The 22,664-nt window shown below is 45.8% G+C and overlaps 1 protein-coding gene across 1 annotated transcript in view; it reads left to right on the forward strand.

Moving 5' to 3' along the window:
* The first annotated feature begins 3,993 nt into the window (after positions 1 to 3,993).
* The window catches only part of NDRG1 (N-myc downstream regulated 1), a 67,254-nt gene continuing 48,583 nt past the window's right edge, over positions 3,994 to 22,664 (forward strand). Inside the window, exon 1 of the mRNA XM_048507658.1 lies at positions 3,994 to 4,128. The gene's annotated coding sequence lies outside the window, so the exon portion shown is untranslated. The remainder of the gene's footprint in view (positions 4,129 to 22,664) is intronic.

The raw sequence follows: 22,664 nt of genomic DNA on the forward strand, positions 1-22,664 counted from the left end.
GTACGCCATTTATGCGTGCACTATTTACCCCGCAGCTGTTTGCTCCTCAGTGGGGGTTTCCCACAGTTTTTTGTTTGCATAGGAATTCTCTTCCTGTGAAGTGTCCCAGCTGGGGCCAATCCACCATTTTGTCTGCTTGGTGCTTCCTCGTTGTTTCCATTCAGAGGCGTAACGGGGGAAATGGTGCCCGGCGCCCCCCCCCCCACGTGTTTAAATGGCATGGGCCCAGGGACATGGATACCCCATGTCCCCATTAGCAGTACACCCCTGTTTCCATTGCCTGATACTCTGTTCCCCTGCTGTCTTTGGTCTTGCATTAGTTTGCTAGACCATGTCAATCTTTTGTCAGTTTGACTGGGTCTGCTGCTCCAACGATCAACCTTTCAGTACAATGATGGTGGTGGCGGTGGCGGTGGCGGTGGCGGTGGCGGTGGCGGTGGCGGTGGCGGTGGCGGTGGCGGTGGCGATGACGATGATAATAACAATAACAATAACAATAACAATAACAATAACAATAATAATAATAATAATAATAATAATAATAATAATAATAATAATAATAATAATAATAATAATAATAGAACTGGTGGGAACATTGTCTAGAGAAAGTAATGGAAAATAAGAAGGTCAAGATCCTGTGGGACTTTCGAATCCAAACGGACAGTGTTGAAACACAATACACCAGACATCACCATGATCGAGGACAAGAAAGTGACCATCATTGACATAGCAGTCCTCGGTGACAGCAGGGTCACTGAAAAAGAACACAAGAAGGTCACTAGATACCATGATTTGAAAATCGAGCTTCAGCGTCTATGGCACAAACCAGCTGAGGTCGTCCCAGTGGTAATCGGCATGCTGGGCGCCATCCCAAAAACACTAGGGCAGCACTTAAAACATCTTCGAATTGACAAAATTAACAACTGAAGGCAGCCCTGCTGGGATCCGCACAAATACTACGCCAATACATTACAACTTCCTAGGCTTCTGGGTGAGGCTCGAATTGTAATGAAGGCCAACAACCAGCTAAAGATCTGGCAGCTGTAAAATCTACTACAACAACAACAACAATAATGATAATAATAATAATAAAGAAAGCCCTTCTGAAATGATGGCCTGATGAATGGGAGAAACGGCTGTGGGTTGGAAAAGGCAGAAAGGAACAAGAAGACATGAAGAATGCTAAACACGTGCTGATCTCTGTCGCTTTCCCTGCAAAGGGAGAGGGAAAGTCTCCGTTTCAGAGCTTTCAAAAACTGTGAGGTTTCTCTGATCCAAAGGCAGATTGGCCCCGGCTGGGGACACTTCCTACTTCCCCTTCCATCCTTCCCCTCTTCCTTTCTCCCCTTCCTCTTGTTTCTTTTACTCCACCCATCTCTGTCCTCTGGGTGACCCTGGAGGTTTCTGGTCTCTGAGCCTCCAGTTCCATCTTAGGTAACCCTTGCCCCTAAGGAGTTCTTTTCTTTATTTTATGATACAGAGATAGGATGCTATATTATTAGATATATCTGCAAATAATGGTTTAAAATTACAATTTGATATTTATATAGCAATTGTATAGTAAATTATTGTCAGAGCCCGTCTTGCGCCATCTTGCACCTGGTCTGGCTGTGGGAAATCAGGGTACACATGGAATTAAGTGTGTGTGTTTCTCCCCCTACCTGAGTGATATTGCTTATTACTGCCAAATAGCTGGAAATGTTTGACGGCTTGTCATGGCCATTTAAAATCAAAGCAGACCTCCTTCGACTCACTGGAATATATGAAGCCGCTGAGTCCAACCACTGATTTCTGAAGCCCAGCTCTGACCGGCAGCGGCTGTCTAAGTTCTCAGGAAAAAGTTTTCTCATTGTTCGCTGGTGGTGGAAAATCCTATCAAGTTGTGACTCACTAATGATGACCCTATAAGCCATAGAAAGCAAAGTTGGACTTCCTTGGTCTCCCATCCAAATACTAACCTCAGCTGATCTTGCTTCACTTCCAAGGACTGGCAAAATCTGAAGAGCCTAGACCAGGGGTCTTCAAACTATGGCCCTCCAGATGTTCATGGACTACAATTCCCATTAGTCCTGCCACTTGGCCATGCTGGCAGGGGCTGATGGGAATTGTAGTCCACGGACATCCGGAGGGCCGTAGTTTGAAGACCCCTGGCCTAGACCATCCAAGTCTGAGCCATTGTTTACACTGGGACGTTTTTAACCAGAGGTGTCACAGATTGAACCTGTAATAGTCTACATGCAAAGCAAATGCTTAATCTCTGAGCCATAGCCCCTCCCCTAGGCCCCTCCCACATATGTGGAATAATGCACTTCCAATTCACTTTCAATGCACTTTGCAGCTGGATTTTACTGTGTGGACTAGCAAAATCCACTTGTAAACAATTGTGAAAGTGCTTTATTCTGCATGTGTGGGCCCTAGTGATGCATAGCCAGTCAATCATCACTTATAGCAGGGGTCTTCAAACTATGGCCCTCCAGATGTTCATGGACTACAATTCCCATCAGCCCCTGCGAGCATGGCCAAGTGGTAGGGCTCATGGGAATTGTAGTCTCTGAACATCTGGAGGGCCATAGTTTGAAGACCCCTGACTTATAGTAACAAGTTGTACAGCCTCCAAATTATTACTGTCAGACTTTTCCAAAAGAAAAGCTGCAAAACCAAACTATAGTCCCTTCCAAGAGCTCAGTTGCTGGCTAAATGTAATGTGTGTCCTTGCACCACCCAGGCAACAATGCATCGATGGCCCAATCTAGCCTGATCTTGTCAGATCTCAGAACCTAAGAAGGGTCATCCCTGGTTAGCATTTCAGATGGGAGACCACCAAGGAATGTCAAGGCCTTGATGCAGAGGCAGGCAACGGCAAACCGCCTCTGAACATCTCTCTCCTTTAAAAGCCCACTACAGGTCATCAGAAGTCAGATGTGATTTGCCAGCGAAAATAAAAAGGGACAAAATGTCCTCGCAATCTGCTTGCCTACACGGCCTCACAATCTTTGATCTGTGTCTTTGATCTAAGCCAAAGTTCTCCGAGCTTCTGAGATGTACAGAGAACTGATAATACCTGCAAAGAATTGTTTTTAAATTTATGGTTTCATTCAATATTTTTAGCACAGTGACTCAATAGGACAGGAGCCGACGGTCTTGCATCCTCCTCCTAGGAAAGCTTGGGTAAAAGACTTATTTCCTGCAGTCCTTAAGAACAAGTTGTGAACTTGCATTTGCATCAAGGAAAGGTTTTTGGAAATAACTTATCTTGCAGCTAGAGATGTCGAGTGGGACTTAGGGATCCCAAAGTCCTAGTATCACAGAGTTGGAAGAGACCACAAGAGCCATCAAGTCCAACTCCCTGCCATGCAGGAACGCACAATCAAAGCACCCCAACAGATGGCCATTCAGCATCTGGTAAAAAACCTACAATGAAGGAAGACTCCACCATTCTACAAGGCAGCACTTTCCACTGGCGAACAGCCCTTACTGTCAGGAAGTTCTTCCTAATGTTTAGGTGGACTCTCTTTTCCTGTACCTGGAACCCATTACTCCTTGTTGCCAATCTAGTAGCACCAAGAAAAGATCTCAAAGAAATGTAAAATATAAACAAACAAACAAACAAACAAACGAAATGCTGCTAGAACACGGCCATACAGCCCGGAAACCACACAGCACCCAAATGAAATGACTCCTCCCAAATCCCAAATGACTCCTCCCAAATCCCAGTTCCCCTGCTCATTTGTTGCTGGACTCTGTTTGGGGAAAGGGGGCTGCCTAATTTGGCCTGGGACAGAATTTGTTGCAAGAGGCAAACCACTGCAGCTGCTGCAGTCAGGATGCGCGGGGAAGGCAAAGGCGCGTCACAGGGGGCGGAGAAGCCTCCCAGGGCAACGGCGAGGAGCCCGGCAGAGGGGGCGCGGCGGGGCCTCGTGGGCGGGGCCTCGGCGGCAGGCGGGGAAAGGGGGCGTGGCCGGGCGCGCCTATAAGAGCCTCCGCTGGCGGCGATGTCAACAAAGCTCCGCGTGGCTGGTGGGGCTGTGGCTGCGCGCTGGCTGCTTTGGGGCGCGCTTGGAGACGGTTGCGACGCGGGGGCGCCACTCGCGGGACGCGGCTTTGAGTTTCCCTCCCGGTCCAGCCCAGGTAAGAGGCGGGCTCTTTGCAAACCTCTTTGCAAACCTCACTGTGACACCAGTGGGGATTCGAACGTGGGTCTCCCAGACACTTGACCAACCAATATAGCCTGTCCCCCTAGCCCCCTTTCCTTTCCGCTTTCTTGCTCCAGATCGGGACTTGGCAGAGGCACCCCCTCGCTCTCCTGGGTGGGGAGGCTGTTTCTGCAGGCTGTCCGCCACCATCGCCCCACTCCGACCCTTCCCTGAACCGTGTCTTCATTTCCTCCCCTTGGCAGTCGCCTTTTTCTCTGCCGGACTTATTTTCTAGCGTTGATTTAACCTCTCCCACCCACCCCCTTCTCTCTCCCTCTCTCTCTCCCCCCCCCGCCCCCGCCCCCCTCTCTCTTTCTGTCTCTGTTTCTTTATGTAACCGCAAAATTAATTCCCAGCTGGGTGGGAGGAGAGAACGGGCATCCTTTCTTTGTTTTTTTGTAGTTGTCTGTCAATTAACTGTATAGATGCATATTGACAGGTTGAAACGTGTAGGTTTCTGGACTGATAGGTTGACATGGGAAGGATTGTACACGCATGTACTATATACACACACATATATTCTAGATAAATCAAAATATACCCATAATGTACATATACATTTATTATATACAAATTATAACATGTATGTGCATGTACATATGTTATACGTATATTAGACACACACATGCGCATATAATCCATTTGCACTCTGCCTTTTCCCCAGTGGGGACCCCAAGCCCTTTCTCTCATTCTCTTCTCCTCCATGTTACTCTCACAACAACCCTGTTTAGTAGGCTGTGCTGAGAAAGTGTTTCTGGCCCAAGGTCATCCAGCAACCTTTTGTGACACCAGTGGGGATTCGAACGTAGCTCTCCCAGACACTAGACAGGCGCTGTTAACCGACCAACGTAGCCTGTCTCCCTAGCCCCCTTTCCTTTCCGTATTTTTGTTCATTTCCCTTAGTTAGAGTTGGTTACTGAGGTTGTTGTGAAGTCTGATGAGAATCGTGGAATTTTTCACCATCCAATTCTTGTCGTCAGCCATCCAAACAAACAAAATACATAAACCACTACTCCACACTAGCTCAGTAAAGGAGCAGTGTGGGGGGACTAGCCTTGTCTTTTGTTTCCCGCATCCAATATTCAGAGGTAGGCTGCCTCTGGTCATGGAGGCTTTACTTAAGTCCCGTTATGACAAGCTGCTATTTTGGGAAAGCTGACTTTTAGATTTGGCAGTTGTGCTCTTGGATTTGGGTTTGCAAGCTGGGAAGGCTTTTCGGGAGGGAGACGAGAGGGTGTAATCTCTGAGTGCACATGCCAAGGGCCAATGGCGTGGCATGGTCTTGTGTGCTTTTGTGTGCTACCGAGGGGCATTTGGCTGGAGAATGCCAGGCTATAAGACCGAAAGTGTCTCAGGCACCCTGACTCACTAGAGATTGAATTGAGTCTAGGGGTTTCCCACTATAAACATTTATGCTGGGTGGATAGGTAACAGTTTGCCAGTTCTGCTGTGCACTACGACAAAAAAAAAGGTTGTCTTCCTTTGTTCTTGTTGCGTCAGACTTTAAACAAAGAAATGTGATCTTGGAATGCGACCATATCAATTTGTGCAGGGTCCAGGTGAAGAGAGAGGAATCGTGCGCCTCATGCAAACTGGCAAGCTCCCGAAGGAAATACTTTCCGTCTTACAGCTCACCTGCTTGTAAAGTGATTGTTGGTGTTCGGTTTCTCTCCTCCACGTGTAAAACAGAGAGCAGAAACTTGCTGGAATGCCAGCACTCGGGAGGAGACAGTCTCAGCAGAGAAATGAGGAACGGCCCCAAATTTGGGGTCGCAAATTCTCTAGGCCTCCGCCCCATTGGGGACAGCGATGGAAACTACGGGAACTCTGCAGGGAAAAGCTGAGCAGGGCTGGACTTGGAATAGGGAGGTGGTTGCCTTCCTCTATAGAGGCAGCAGCAGACGTCGAAGTTCTTGCTGGGAAGTTGTGACGCCTTGAGACACAGCCGCTTCCTGTGGTTGGGGCAAGTTTCCTGCTTGGGGAACGTGGGCTCCTTTTTTTAGCTGTTGCAGCATAATAGCAAATGTCTGCTGTGTGCAAGAGTTTAAGGGAAAAAGCTGGACAATAAATGAATGTCAATTTCTTATGCTGATTTGTCCTCCCATTTCCATCCTTCCTGGAGTGAAATGGTGTGTAGAGCAGAAAGTGTGTGGTTTGCTCCACAAGTCAGTGGAAACCCCATGGGGCAGAGTGGTAAACTGCAGTACTTCAAGCAAAGCTGCGCACACGGCCTGTGTTCGAATCCGACTGTGGTCTGTTTCGGGTGGTTGGCTCAGGTTGGAAAAAAGGCTATCCAACTCGCTGGGGGTTAGGTTATTTATTTATTTATTTAAATTTGGTATACCGCCCCATCCCCGAAGGGCTCTGGGCGGTGTACAACATCAACATAAAATACAATAGCAAGAGGGCAAGTAAACAGCAACTAATAAATAATACCTAACATTAAGAACTCAGCCCCATAAACTCGAAAATTGTTAATTTAATTTAAAACAGCAATTGCTACATAAAATTGGCACTCCGCTGGGGAAGGCAGTGACAAAACCATCCCATAAACATAGTCTGTCTAGTAAATGTCGGAATGTGACATGACCCTATGGGTCAGTGATGTCCCAGTGCTTGCAAAAACCTTAACCTTTTACTTCTAGCCAGAAGTGGAAGTTTTTGAAACTTACTGTGACTTTTTGGACTGCGTGGTTACTGCCGTTGAAGACTTTAGCTGGACATTGCTTGGATTTTGATTTGTTAACAAATACTGTGAACGCTACAAAAGGGCATTGTGGTGTGCTCCTGCAAAAAAAACACAACCTTTTGCACAACTGCTGCTTTGCAATTTGTAAAGACGGTACTTCACTCGCATTTTGCCGTGGGTGCCGAAGCAACACGATCCTATATTAGCTGGCCACAGTAGTTGAATGGAACCTCCATGTTTTGAGGCAGCCACTGGAGATAAGCAGGGGAAAAGTGATGTCATCAGTTCATGCTCGAGTTTCAGGAGCATTTGTCTGGCTTCTTATGGGAATGGAATGCAGGCCAGATAGACTTTCCGCACAAGTAGAATAATGCACTCTCAGTCCACTTTCACAATTGTTTGCAAGTGGATTTTGCTATTCCTCATAGTAAAATCCAGCTGCAAAGTGGATTGAAAGTGCATTATTCTGCATGTGCAGAAGGTCCAGCAATACAAGCCATGCATTCTTTTTGGTTAGTCCAGAACATGCCAAAAACAGACTTGAGTTGGGGGCGCGTTTGCCTGAGGACTACTGGAACACTGAACTTCACAGTCCTGTTGCACCTTGACAATCCCGCATTTGAAGCTACAAATCTTTTCAATTGGCTGAAATACTCATTGGTTCTCTGAAAGGAAACCGCTTTTTATGTCAAGCTCAGAATTTTTTTTTTAATAAGTGCAGAGAGTCAACGAACTGACATGTGGCAAAGACGTAAACAACCCTGGAGAATTTTGGACACCTGCCAGTCTCGTAAGCAGTGCTAGCTCTTCCTAAAACAGCAAGTCCTACATGGCTGAGTTAATTTCTGTCAGAGTTAGTTTCACCAGCTGGCTTCGGGAAGGATGTACTTTTTTTAAAGAAAGTGAGCACCAAGTAAAAGCATGCCCAGGTGAACAATCTAGCACGTTCCTTTAACGTTCACGAGGTCTTCTAACGGCACAAAATGTTCATGCGGTCTTTTTTTATTTTACAAAAAGCTAAATATGAAAGAAGATTGGCTTTGGTCCGAAGGCGCTTTTGGGAAGAGGTCTGCAAGGGAAATCGACACCCCTTCCTTTTTGTGGGTCAACATAACACAAGTCGGTGTCGCTGTTACCAACTTTGGCCGATGTGTTCTGATAATTGGACTGATTTGGCGGATTTCTGTGGCGGCATCGGGGATGCCTCCGGCCGGGCACGTGACTCTGTGCAAGGGAACCGTCGCCCTTTTGAACTGTGGGCCGTGGCACCTGTTGCTCCTGTTGATTATTTTAAAACCTTGTAATCCTGCGCTTCTTACCAAAGTACTTGTGCAAGGTTCATACCCTCCGTATTGCACTGTGATAAAGACGTCTCTGGTCATATTAGCATGGAGAGTAGTGTCTGTAGTTCTGATTGCATTTATGTCCTCATGTTATGCCTTGAACGCTCATTATTTATTTGCATAGTGTTCGTATACGGCTGCTGTACTTACCATAGATTCTGAGAGCCAGCGTGTTGTAGTGGTTAAGAGTGGCAGACTCTTATCTGGAGAACCGCGTTTGATTCTCCATTCCTGCACATGAGCAGCTGGCTCCACTGTCGTGAACTAGGTTCAGTTCTCCACTCCTGAACATGAAGCCTGCTGAGTGACCTTGGGCCAGTCACAGTTCTCTCAGGACTCTCTCAGCCCCATGTATGGTACTTCTGGTGGGGTCCGGGGAAGGGAAGGTGATTGTAAGTGTAACCTCTATCTGTAGGGCAGAACCTGGAATGAATTTGCAACAACAAATTTTAAAAACAAAATGGTTTACTTTCTTAACATATAACATCAACATTTAACATCACACTTCAAGGTCCTGTTCAGGTTGCATTTTCAAGTCCTTATATTTACAGTCTACTGATACTGCCAAGTCCAATTCTTCTTTGCAAGTGGGTTGGCTCCTGAAGACTCCAAGGGCTTGATGAACAGGATTCAACATGATGAAGGTTTCCAGGAGAACTCTCACCCGTTACAACCACAAAAAGAAACCCTGAAACAATAAACTCCAACATTTACAACATATCAAAAAATAAACAACTACCTTCCCACTAGTTCCAAACAACATTGCAGTTAGCTTAACAAGGTGTTAAGAGCTTATACAAACCAAGGTCCGAGTCTGGTAGCCTTGTCTCCTCCAAACTACATGAGCTCTGCAGCCTTCTGCTGCTTTGAGTCTCCACCCCTTTCTGGGTCAACCCATTCTGAGCATGGGGGTTAAATAAGCTGCTTTGAGACTCCTTACAGTAGAGAAAAGTGGCATATAAAAACCAATCTTCTTTCATTCAGCTTTTAAAAAATTACAGGCTGTTGTGCGTTTTCCTGGCTGTGTGGCTGTGGTCTGGTAGTTTTTGCCCCCAACCTCTCACCCTCATCTATGGCTGGAATCCTCAGAGGCGTGTCACGGGATCTTACCCGTGACAATGCAGACGAAAATATACAACCCAACAGTCCCAGTCAGTACAAATTTAACATGGGTGCTGAGTCACAGCTATGTCCCGAGCTGTTTGCTAGTTTCCCTGGCACAGTTCAGGTAGGACCTGAGCCAACGGCCCTTTGACTTCTGCCATTTGCCAATTCCAGCCTTTATTTACTGGGGGGAAAGGGTAGACGGCTCAGGTGTTTGCTTGTTTACAAAATCTGTACCCAGTCTCTTCCCCTCTTACTAAGGCCCACCAAGGTAGCGAACGTTTTAAAACACTTGCAAGATAAAACTACGTTATCGATGCACTAAAAAACAAACGTTCATCGTTAATAGAATTTTTAATTAAAGCTAAAATGCACACAAAACAAAATACCTGCAAAACATAAAAAGGTCCATGAGGAAGGATCGTTGAGGAAACGCCAAAACAATACTCAACAAGGCAAAGCAATCTTCACCCCTCTGGCAGAAGATGGAAACAGAAGGGCACAGGGAAATCTCCCTGGGGAGAGAGTTCAAGAGCTTCGGTGTCATGACCGAGAAAACCCTCTGCTGTGTCCCCCCCCACACACACACACACCTGATCTCAGAAGGTCTTTGGATATGACTGTAATGGTTAGGTGGGTTTGTAAGGGATCAGGCAATTCTTCAAGCCTGTTAGTCCCAAGCCTTCCCTATGGGAAACCAAAGCAGCTTTACGTCATTCTGCTCTCCTCTATTTTATCCACACAACGATCTTGCACGGTAGGTTACAGTGTATGTGAAAGCGTCCAGAGAGGCATCTAATCTGCAAGTATAGCAGTGGTGGGATCCAAAAATTTTAGTAACAGGTTCTCAAGGTGGGATTCAAACTGTGGCGTAGCGCCAATGGGGCTGGGCAGGGCACGATGGGGGCGTGGTCAGGCATTCTGGGGGCGGGGCATTCCTGGGCGGGGCTGTGGCAAGGACGCAGCCGCTGCACTGGTCCTTCGGTGGGAAACGAATGCACGCAGGCACAGGCTGCCACGCACGCCGGTGCACCTCCTGCTAGACTGCTTCAAGTTCTGCGCGCTACTGCTGAGAGGAGGGGCGTAACTAAGGCAAAAATCACACAAATAATGAGTAACCTACTCTCGGGAACCTGTGAGAACCTGCTGGATCCCACCTCTGAAGTATAGTATCTTTCCTTTTAAAGTTCAGATTCAGTGTGGGCAAGGGACATGTTGGCAACCAGACATGTAGCGGCAATGGGGACATCTGGGGCGGCTTGTCCCGGGCGCCACCATTGCCGTCACGTGTCAGGGGTGGCACGGGGGCGGGAGGAGGTGCGCAGGCAGCTCATGCCCCAGCCGCAGTTCCCCCTCCCTTCGTCACTGTTGGCAGCTGTTCCTATATGGATCTTCATATGCTCAAGGTGACAACCTTTATCAATGTCTGAGCCTTTGTGACACTCTTGGGGTTAATCTTAAATTTTATTATTATTATTATTATTGTAGATTTCACAGCTGCCAGATCTTTAGCTGGTTGTTGGCCTTCCTTACAATTCGAGCCTCACCCAGAGGCCTAGGAAGTTGTAATGTATCGGCATAGTATTCTTGTGGATCCCAGCAGGACTGCCTTCTGAATTTGACAGATGTTAATTTTGTCAATTCGAAGATGTTTCAAGTGCTGCCCTAGTGTTTTTGGGATGGTGCCCAGCGTGCCGATTACCACTGGGACGACCTCAGCTGGTTTGTGCCATAGACGCTGAAGCTCGATTTTCAAATTGTATCTAGTGACCTAATTATTGTAGATTTCACAGCTGCCAGATCTTTAGCTGGTTGTTGGCCTTCATTACAATTCGAGCCTCACCCAGAAGCCTAGGAAGTTGTAATGTATCAGCGTAGTATTCGTGCGGATCCCAGCAGGGCTGCCTTCTGAATTATTGTTGTTGTTGTTGTTATTTAAATTTATTAGAGCCCAAAGGGCTCTGGGCGGTGTACACCAAGAAACAACAAAAACAATACATAATAAATATCAGAATCCTAAACAACATTAAAACCCTTAAAACACAGTCCAGCAGCAACATCATAAAAGAACATACGAATTATTATCGATGGCGACCGAATCTAAAGCTAAAGCCGGGAGGGGAATGGCAAAGCATAGTACAAGCATTATGGCAACCCACTAAACCCACTGTTCAAGATCTTTAACTTTGCCTTTTCTCCTGGCTCCTGTGGTTTTGGTACACACACGAATTGTACGTACTAATTAATCCAATTTTCTGCGTAAAAGTATTAACTTTCCAAACTGGCTGCAGTGGCGAAGGGACCGTGACCCCATTCCATTCCTAAGGGTCTTGGCTGCCCAGCAAGCACCCCAGGATACGAATTATGAGGAATGCTGTGCTATGTGGAGCAGAATGAAGCCAAATTTCCCTACACTGGGTTGTCAAGATCACAAGAGCGGAAATGTTGCCTCATGGGAAAGCTGCGCCGAGTAAAAACTGAAAATCTATATAATGCTTGGAGCAAAAGAGAATGCCCTTCCCAAATATTGCTTTGTATATCAGTGTTGCTAAACTAAAATCTGGGTTAATCAGCTTCGGGCATTTGCTGGCTAGCAATAACAATTGCTCCCGAATGTGTAACAGGGAAGACATTTCTGCTAGATAAGGGGGTGGTGTCTATACTACACTATAGTGGAAAACTAATCTGCATTTTGCACAATGGACTGGCATGTTAGATACTCAGAGTTTAGCTTCCTTTTGCTGGTGGGGAAATAGCAACCAACAGAACTGAATCAGAAAAGCAGTTATTTCTGCTGACTTTGGCTGATTCCGCATGGGCCAAAAACAGTGGTGTGAAAACAGTATAAACCCTTTTACACCATTTTCACATCGTTCTCACACTGCTCTTTTTGGCCCATGCTGAATCAGCCTTTGATTATATATGATGGTTCTTTTTCAGTGTGGTTCACTCTCAAAGTAAAACAAACAAATATGTGTGTGTGGGGGGGGGACACACACACCCAACCTGAGAAACAACTGAGGGCCCTTCTGCATATGCAGAATAACGCACTTTCAATCCAATTTCAACACACTTTTTCAGCTGTGCAGAATAGCAAAATCCACTTGCAAGCGGTTGTGAAAGTGGATTGAAAGTGCATTATTTTGCATGTGCGGAAGGGGCCTAAGAGTCAACAAGCTTAGGAAATCAGGGGAAAAATTAATTTTTAATCAGCATTTAATCAGTATTTAATGCACATGCACACAAGCTTTAAGTTAAAAACAATCTCTAGCAATGGCTTCCAACCTTGGGTACATGTACCCAGTGGTGGGATCCAAAAATTTTAGTAACAGGTTCCCATGGTGGTGGGATTCAAACAGTGGCGTAGCGCCGATGGGGCTGGGCGGGGCACGATGGGGGCGTGGCCGGGCATTCCGGGGGTGGGGCATTAATAATTTCTCTGTTACTGTAAAAAACTCTTACTGTAAAAAAAGAGTTCCTAATTTCCAGCTGGTATTTTTCTGTCCATAATTTAAACTCATTATAGCAAGTCCTATCGTCTACTGCCAACAGAAACAACTACTTCTCCTCTAACTGACTGCCTGTCAAATACTTAATACTTTCAAATACTTAATTTTGTTTCTAGAAATCAAAAGAAGGATACTTTCCTTAAACAAGGAATTTTACCATATTTCTATAACACATTTTTAAAACAGCCCAACAGGGAGACTTATCCCGTTTTTGACCTTCGCTAACCAGCCACATAGGAAACAACAGGACTTTATGATTTTTGGACCGAATGGAATTTCTAATAGAAAAGCAGACCCAATTAGTAACTCCCTCTTGGCACATACAAATAATTAGTAACCCACTCTCGGGAACTGGTGAGAACCTGCTGGATCCCACCTCTGCATGTACCCCCAAAGAGTAAGTACCAGACTGTTTGGGAGTATGCCAAAAAAATTACCTAAGGCTATTATGGGGGTACAGTTTTAGGGGAAAAGATTAGCAAGGGGTACATGAGTGAAAAAAAGGTTGAGAACCACTGGTCTATAGTAATTAAAATCTAAATGAAAAACATAGTCATGTAAGTGACATAAATGTGGACACATGGCATTAACACAAGGACCTAGCATTGTTTCAACCAAAATAGCTCTTCCTCCGAGGTTGTGCGGTAGGGAAGCAACGGAGTTTGTTAGCCGCTGCGAGAGTCTTTCCAACTGAGAAAAGCCGGGTATAAATCCAAACCCCTCTTCTCAGCTTACAGGCCGTACAGATCAGCTGTGCGTGTTGTTGCCCGTGCTTAATTTTCATTACCAGGCGTTTAATGAAACAAAACGCCTGTGAGTTGACGGCAGCTGCCCTACAGTTCATGCCTTCTTTTCGCCCTACGGTGAAAAGAACTCTAATCCCGTCTGCCTGCTGGTGAGTTTCTTCCTATGCGTTATAGAAGCAGAGAATTGGGTTAATAGGTGAACGTGAACCGGGAAGCCGACGCTGGTCCACGGAACTGAGGAAAAAATAGAAAATGTGAAGAACTGGAAACCCATCCGAAGCTTCCATTGGCTTGCTCAAAGAGAAGCAACTACGGTGGGAAACCAATCCGTCGTATAGAAATGCTTGGCGTGATGAGTACCTTTGTGTTAAGCACATCGGCATATCTAGGTCATGTTTACAAAGACGAAGGGGATGCTGGGAGTCACTGGCACAGAAAAGTGCTAGTAGATGAATGCAAATGCTCGATGTCATACTGTTGCTAAGAGGATTTTGATGCTTCCCAACGCAGAACTGTCAGTTTAAAAGGGCTGAGATGGGAATTGCCATGAAGGCCACCATTGGTTTATTCCAATGGTGGGATCCCATTGGTTTATTCCCATTGGTTTATTCCAGTGGTGGGATCCAAAAATTTTAGTAACAGGTTCCCATGGTGGTGGGATTCAAACAGTGGCGTAGCGCCAATGGGGCTGGGTGGGGCATGATGGGGGCGTGGCCAGGCATTCCGGGGGCGAAGCATTCCTGGGCGGGGCTGTGGCAAGGACGCAGCCATTGCGCCGGTCCTTGGGCGGGAAACGAATGCACGCAGGCGCAGGCTGCCATGCACGCCGGTGCACCTCCTGCTAGACTGCTTCAAGTTCTGCGCGCTACTGCTGAGGAGCGCAGGAGGGGTGTAACGAAGGCAAAAATCACGTGGCAAAATCACCAATTGGTAACCCCCTCTCGGCACACACAAATAATTAGTAACCTACTCTCGGGAACTGTGAGAACCTGCTGGATCCCACCTGTGGTTTATTCCAATGCGTGTCGTCTAGGATGACCATTGAATGTCACTGGCCTAACCAAGCCTCCAAAATCAATTTTCAATTGAGAAGCATAGCCTGTTGCGCAGTGATATGCCAGTGCTAAAAACTGATCCCCGTAGCTTCCAAGAAGGGGATTGTTGAATGTGTAAATATTTTTGCATTCTGTTTGAATTTATGATGCTGTGACCAATTCCAGAAGGGGAGTCATTGTTTACCAGCTGGAGATGAAAGTGTCGGCATTGTAAAAAAAACTGGCATTTATTATGGCGTCTGCTTTTGATGACTAGAGCATGAAATGCATAAAGGCTTGTGCTATGAAAAGTCTGTGGATCTCTTAAGATGCTGTTGCACTCCTGTTTGGGGAAGAAAAATTCCCAAAGAATAGGTGTTCCAGTTTCTCTCTGCCATGGAATGCAAAGCTAATATCTGTACAGATTGAAGGGGAAACTGTAGCTGCCCTAATGCAATTTGCTATCAATTTTTTTTTAAAAAAAACATAAGAACATAAGAACTAGCCTGCTGGACCCAGACCAGAGCATCTAGTCCAGCATTCTGCTACTCGCAATGGCCCACCAGGTGCCTTTGGGAGTAAGTAAACGAGGTCCTTTTGGGAGTAAGTAAACCTTTGTAGTAATCCTTAAGTGAATAATTCATAACAATCATAGGGTTGGAAGAGACCACAAGGGCTATCAAGTCCAACCCCTTGCCATGCAGGATTACAATCAAAGCACTTCCGACATATGTTCATCCAGCCTCTGTTTAAAAACCTGCAAAGGAGGAGACTCCACCACTCTCTGAGACAGTGAATTCCACTGTCGAACAGCCCCGACAGTCAGAAAGTTCTTCCTAATGTTAAGGTGGAATCTCTTTTCCTGCACCTTGAATCCATTACTCCGTGTCCTAGTCTCTGGGGCAGCAGAAAACAAACTTGCTCCCTCTTCGACATGACATCCCTTCAAATATTTAAACATAGCTATCATGTCCCCCCTTAACCTTCGCTTCTCCAGACTAAACATCCCCAGCTCCCTAAGTCTGTTTTCATAGGGCATGGATTCCAAACCTTTTGCCAATTTGGTTGCCCTCCTGTGGACACGTTCCAGCTTGTCAATATCCTTCTTAAATTGGGGTGCCCAGAACTGAACATAGTATTCTAGGTGAGGTCTGACCAGTTCAGAGTAGAGTGGTACAATTACTTCCGCCAACCTAGACACTATACTCTTATTGATGCATCGTAGAATTGTATTGGCTTTCTTGGCTGCCATATCACACTGTGGACTCATGCTGAGTTTGTGGTCTATTAAGATTCCCAGATCCCTTTCACATGTAGTGTTGTCAAGCCAGGTGTCACCCATCCTATATCTGTTCTTTTCATTTTTTTTTCTGCCTAAGCTCAGAAACTTATATTTATCTCTTTTGAAATTCATTTTGTTAGTTTTGGCCCAGCTCTCTAATTTGTCCAGATCATTTTGAATCCTGCCCTTGTCCTCCAGGGAATTAACTACCCCTCCTCATTTGGTATAATCTGCAAATTTGATTAACATGCCCTCTATTTCAGTATCCAAGTCATTGATAAAAATATTGAATAGCACTGGGCCCAGGACAGAACCCTGGGGCACTCCACTACTCACTTCTCTCCAGGAAGAAAATGAGCCATTGATGAACACTCTTTGTGTTCAGCCAGTCAACCAATTACAAATCCATCTAACAATGTAGTCCACATCTTTCCAGCTTACTTGCAAGAATCTCATGGGGTACCTTGTCGAAGGCCTTACTAAAATCAATGTATGCCACGTCCACAGCATTCTCCATCTACCATGTTTGTCACTCTATCAAAAAAAAGAGATACGGTTAGTCTAGCCTGACTTGTTTTTGAGAAACCCATGTTGATTTTCAGTGATTACATTATTCCCTTCCAAGTGCTTACAGACTGTCTCCTTAATGATCCGTTCTAATGTAGATAATAAATGTAAACTGATTTGAAGGACAGCAAAATAAAAGAAGACGTTTCTTGCTCTGAGCACTGTGTAAAGGTTTCAAAGAGTGTAGCTGAACATTATACTAGAAAAGAAAGGAGGACGGCGAAAGACCTCTAAGCTGGTAGCAACAATCACCAGTGCTTTTTAATCTTAAAAAAACAAACAGCAATACTATTATATATAAATTTGGACTGATTTCTACCAATTTGCACCTAGGACTGGGAGACACCCCCCACCCCAACGAGTGTTCCCAAAGGCACCTGGTGGGCCACTGCGAGTAGCAGAGTGCTGGACTATATGGACTCTGGTCTGATCCAATAGGCTAGTTCTTATGTTCTTATGTTGGCCTGTTCAAGTACGTGTTACAGGATTTCATTCAACTCTTATGGTGAAGCTAGCAGTAAAGCCCATTGAATGCAGAAATACAATGGGCGCTTAAAAAATTGGTGGGCTAAGGGCACCAACTGAGTGGGGCAACCCCTCCTGCCTTTCTCCCCCCTCTTTGACCCCCCCCCCCATGCCAGCTGCATGTTCGCCTGCTCCCTGGCCAACTCCTTGGTTTCCATCTGGTCCAACGCCTGGTGACCATCACTGTGTGCCCCGTCGCCTTCCCTTTCTTTCTTCAGCTCTGTTGTCCCCGTCACCTCACAGAAGCTCAGGCGAAGAGCTTTGCAGCAAACACCCTACCCTGCTGCTGCAATGCCTTGTGTATTCCTGCATGGCCCTTGTGGTCTCTTCCAACTCTAGAGCTCATTCCGCACATGCAGAATAATGCACTTTCAAACTGCTTTCAGTGCTCTTTGAAGCTGTGCGGAATGGCAAAATCCACTTGCAAACAGTTGTGAAAGTGGTTTGAGAACGCATTATTTTGTGTGTGCGGAAAGGGCCAAGGATTCGATGATTGCTGTGTTGGTGTGGCAGGCTTGCCACGAGCTGACTCCGTGCCTCCATTCTTCCTGCTCGCTGCCCGCCCACTGCTCCTGCCTGAGGCCTCCGCTTGTCAGCCCAGCTCCTCCCAACGCAGCCCATTGCCACGGCAAGTTGGGTTCAGGTCTTCCCAACTAGCTGGCTGTAGGCGGGGAGTCGGCAGGGGCTAACAGCCCCACGCTGGGGCTGTTGTGAGACAGTGACCAATCGCAGTGCAAGACACACTTCCCAACAAGTGTCACAGATAGCTGGAATGGAATGGAAGTGAGTCCTGTGCCACGATTGGATAGGACTGTGTCGTCTCCATGAATTCCAAGTTGCATCTTAGGATATAAGATATCTACCATTGTGACCATATGTCTAGGCTGGGAGAAAGAGCTCGTGTGATGGAATCTGTGATGCTATAAAGAAGAAATTTAGGATAATTTTGCTGGCGTAGCTTTGTACATTCAGGGGATTTAAAGAGGCACAGTTTTATCCCAGATTGCAGTCTTAGGTGGCAAAACTCCAACAAGCTTATTGCCCCAGTGAGAAGTTAACCGTATCTTGGATCTGAAGCATCATCGCTTCTCTAAATGGAAAGTGTTGACTAGGCACACCATTCTTACCTGCAAGATTCTTGGGGGGTAGGCTGACGGAAATTATATCCCCTTACCGTTAAATTGATTTCTTCAAGATGGGTTTCATGTCTTTGTGTAACCTCTATCTGTGGGTTCTGTGGGGCAGAACTTGGAATGAGTTTGCAACAACAAATTTTAAAAACAAAATGGTTTACTTTCTTAACATATAACATCAACATTTAACATCACACTTCAAGGTCCTGTTCAGGTTGCATTTTCAAGTCCTTCTATTTACAGTCTACTGATACTGCCAAGTCCAATTCTTCTTTGCAAGTGGGTTGGCTCCTGAAGACTCCAAGGGTTTGATGGACAGGATTCAACATGATGAAGGTTTCCAGGAGAACTCTCACCCATTACAACCATAAAAAAAAAACACTGAAACAATAAACTCCAACATTTACAACATAGCAAAAACAAACAAACTACCTTCCCAGTAGTTCCCAACAACATTGCAGTTACCTTAACAAGGTGTTAAGGGCTTACAGAAATCAAGGTCCGAGTCTGGTAGCCTTGTCTCCTCCAAACTACATGAGCTCTGCAGCCTTCTGCTGCTTTGAGTCTCCACCCCTTACTGGGTCAACCCATTCTGAGCATGGGGGTTACATCTGCATGAGACAGGTTACTGTCTTTGGGCCACGTACTTGTAACACCAGATATATCTTTTACTAAATCCCCATTCTGGTATGGGACTTCGGGGGGGGGGGATTGGGGTGGAGATAGCAAGTTTACAGCATGGCTGCTGGTCCTCTCCCAAGAGCCCCCGGGTTTGGTGAGGCATCTGGTTTTGTGAGCCCACATTTTGTCCTCAGTTTGGGGGCCCTTGGAATTGGAACCTTGTCCCAGTCTTTGCCAGGCTTGTGGGGGGAGGGGGTACTGGGACTATTCTGAAGGTTTGGTACATCTACTGGAACGCCCCCCCCCCCGAGTCCTGGAGAGATTCCCCCTAATATAAGGGAGAAGGAGGGAAGGGAAATTTAAACTTCAAGGGGAATATGCTGAAGTGTTTTGGTTTTGTTTTGTTTTTATTTTAAAAGGGGTTTCTACTGCTATACCTATCCAGAAATAATTCAGGAAACATACTTTTTAATACTTTTTTAGAATTGGGACTACCACTGACAGTTTCCTGCCCCTTGACCTTACCGGATGCACACCCCTGCTCCTAAGAGCTTCCTGCTACATCAGTGGTGGGATCCAAAAATTTTAGTAACAGGTTCCCATGGTGGTGGGATTCAAACTGTGGCGTCACGCCAATGGGGCTGGGTGGGGCACGACGGGGGCGTGGCCGGGCATTCCGGGGCGGGGCATTCCTGGGCGGGGCTGTGGCAAGGATGCAGCCGATGCGCCGGTCCTTGGGCAGGAAACGAATGCACGCAGGCGCAGGCTGACACGCACACCGGTGCACCTCCTGCTAGACTGCTTCAAGTTCTGCGCGCTACTGCTGAGAGGAGGGGCTTAACTAAGGCAAAAATCACGTGGCAAAATCACCAATTAGTAACCCCCTCTCGGCACACACAAATCATTAGTAACCTACTCTCGGGAACCTGTGAGAACCTGCTGGATCCCACCTCTGTACATGTTTTTTTTCCTCAATGTGTTGCTGACCTGGATATAGTCCTTGTTTAAAAAAGGAGCCTCTGTTGAGGACAGGCCATTCTGCAGTCTCCACTTCATTCAAGCGATTCAGAACAAAGGTACAAAAGCATTAGCCCGCCTCTTGCACAGATTGATGACAAGTAGGGAAGACCAGAGCATCAAGCAGGGGCACAGCAGGCATACTCCCTTGTACACTTATAGGGTACAGCAGGCCTTAATTCTTGCTGATGTAGTCTAGGGTTTAGTTTCGAAGACTGATGCTTTTAAACTCTGAATGCTGGGGTTTGAATATTCGGTGGATTTAATCTGATGTGGAAACTGTGTTCCGCAATCTGATGAAACCAGTTCACTTCATATGGATTTTGAAGGTTGTAGGTTGAGATTTTGAAAGCGGCCATGAGCCCACAAGGGCATACAAGTGCAGCATACGAATAGAACAAAATAAAATAAGTAATAAATAATAAATAATACAAATGTGAATCGAGTGAGCATGATTAGAGAAGCACATTTCCTATGTTTTGATAGGAAAGCAGCAGTGGCGCAGTGGTTAAGAGCAGGTGCACTCTGATCTGGAGGAACCGGGATTGATTCCCAGCTCTGCCGCTTGAGTTGTGGAAGCTTATCTGGGGAATTCAGATTAGCCTGTGCACTCCAACACACGCCAGCTGGGTGACCTTGGGCTAGTCACAGTTCTTCTGAGCTCTCTCAGTCCCACCCACCTCACAGGGTGTTTGTTGTGAGGGGGAAACGGCAAGGAGTTTGTAAGCCCCTTTGAGTCTCCTACAGGAGAGAAAGGGGGGATATAAATCCAAACTCTTCTTCTTCTTCCACAACAGCGGATTTGGATGAACCGGGCAAGTTGTCGGTCCTTTGAGAACTGTGCTTCAGTGTGTCTGCCCTGTAAACAAAGACTGTGGACACATAAACTAAGGCACAGGTTTTCTAGTCTTTCGAATAGTAAAAGTTGTATCTTGTTTCATGATTTCAAGCGTATGAAAGACCACGTGCCAAAATGTAGCCTTTTATGCAAGTTGCTTGGGTAACAACAGAAGGCCACCTGGCTCAGGTTTTGAGAAAAGATTGGGGTTGTTGTTTTTTTATCCTAATGAATCATTTGACATTTAAGATTTTCTTTTGGTGAAAGTGACTCCATCGAAACGAGCATCTCAGTTGAACTTTGAAACAGGAATAATTGTACGAGCGATTCGCAGTGGCTGGAACCACAGACAGATCAAGGTGAATAACAGTCAAAAATTAGAAGAAAACCCTAAATGTCTGGGTTTCGGTGCTCGGAGATGTCTGAGACCAATGTTGCTGGTTGGGAGATCCAAGATGGCGACACTGGGGAAAGACGCTAGCTGTGCTGCTACGAAAAAAAACGTAAATTTATCTTGATTCTGCTGCTGTTATATATGGTTTTAAATAATTTTGACTGTGTAGTTAACAAGTGCCTGCAGTTGTGAGCTGCTTGAATCTGTGTCAAGGACAACTGTGGAATTTTGGAGCCTAATTGAGTGTCTGTCTTCAGATTACTGTGTGGGCAGCCTGTTAGTGATTTACGCTTGAGACCCCCACACTTTGCTCTCTTGGTCTCTAGACAGGCGGGGTGTTTAAAGCAATTACTCAACAACTAACAGGATTTCCATCTACCTAGTGGAGCTATCGTGACTGGGCTAATGGCAGCTAGGAAACGCCTGAGAAATACAGAGGAGCTGAGCCCTCCTGCGTCCAAGCAACAAAAAATAGACGATTTTCTGTTACCTCAGGGTGAGACTCCGCTTACATTTACTATTTCAACATCAAATCGGTTCTCCCCTTTGACTCTGGAGGAAACACACCCCTTGCCCCCTCTGAAAATGAAGGTGGAACAGTGGGAGTCACTAACAATGCTGTCTCAAGCTTGAGCTTACCCACGAGGAGCCCCATTAACTTAGACTCAGAGGAGCTGGCTACGACATCACAACCCACCTCCAGGGAAGGAGATATAACATGCAAGGCATGTCTGAGAAGTGTGTCTGACACTGCCTCTCTTTGCAATCTTGTTGCTAGAACTCTTAGCAACATTTACAGTGAAATTAAAAAGATCCAAATGAACTTAGACTCATTGTGTAAACAATCTTCTGAGCAACATGCTATGGATTCAGCTCTCACAGAACAGAGAACAAGGGTGAACTAAAGTTGACAGAACCATCTGCATCATTCACCTTTAAATGCAAACAAATCTGGCTCAATTTTTCAGAGTACCTTTAATACCCAGCATGTTAACTATCAACAACTGATACTTGAGAACAATAAAATCTGTCTCAATATTTTCTACTATAATGGCTGCTTGCCTGTCTGGAACTCTTTGAGTCTAGCTAAACGCCATCTAAGTGTGTTACTTAAAATCAGAGCAAAGGAGATAGATCTGATCTCAGTAGAATCAATCAATGCTTCAAATTACCTGAATGACCATCAGAGAGTACTACTAACATTTGTTTCACCAGTTATTACAAAAGAACTGTGGAAACGTAGGATTACTCTTAAGAGCAAAGGCATTCTTCCCTCACGGGTTTTTCATAATATTATTGTGTCTCCATTAGTTCCAAACCTCTCAAAAAAGGAGACTTAATCCTGATTTGGAATTGCCCGATACATCTGCAAACAGGAAACTGATGGGCGAAGTTCAGTTTGAGGTCAACCCCAGGGATCCCTCTCTTCATTCTATGGCACAGGATCTTAACCATAGCCCAGGGAAATGGGACCACACCAGGAATCACTTGTTGGAACAAACTAATTTAGAACAGACAACACCTTCTGAGCCTTATGGGAACAAAATCTCTCAAGAACTATACATTTGCCCTCCTAAGACTCTGCCTGCCTCCACTGTTATGGAAGACCTCTGCATCCCTTCTCAGTTGGCTCCTCAACATTCCTTAGAGTTACCTCAGATGGATTATG

The sequence above is a fragment of the Sphaerodactylus townsendi genome, linkage group LG09 (genome assembly GCF_021028975.2).
Source record: "Sphaerodactylus townsendi isolate TG3544 linkage group LG09, MPM_Stown_v2.3, whole genome shotgun sequence".
Taxonomy (NCBI): domain Eukaryota; kingdom Metazoa; phylum Chordata; class Lepidosauria; order Squamata; family Sphaerodactylidae; genus Sphaerodactylus; species Sphaerodactylus townsendi.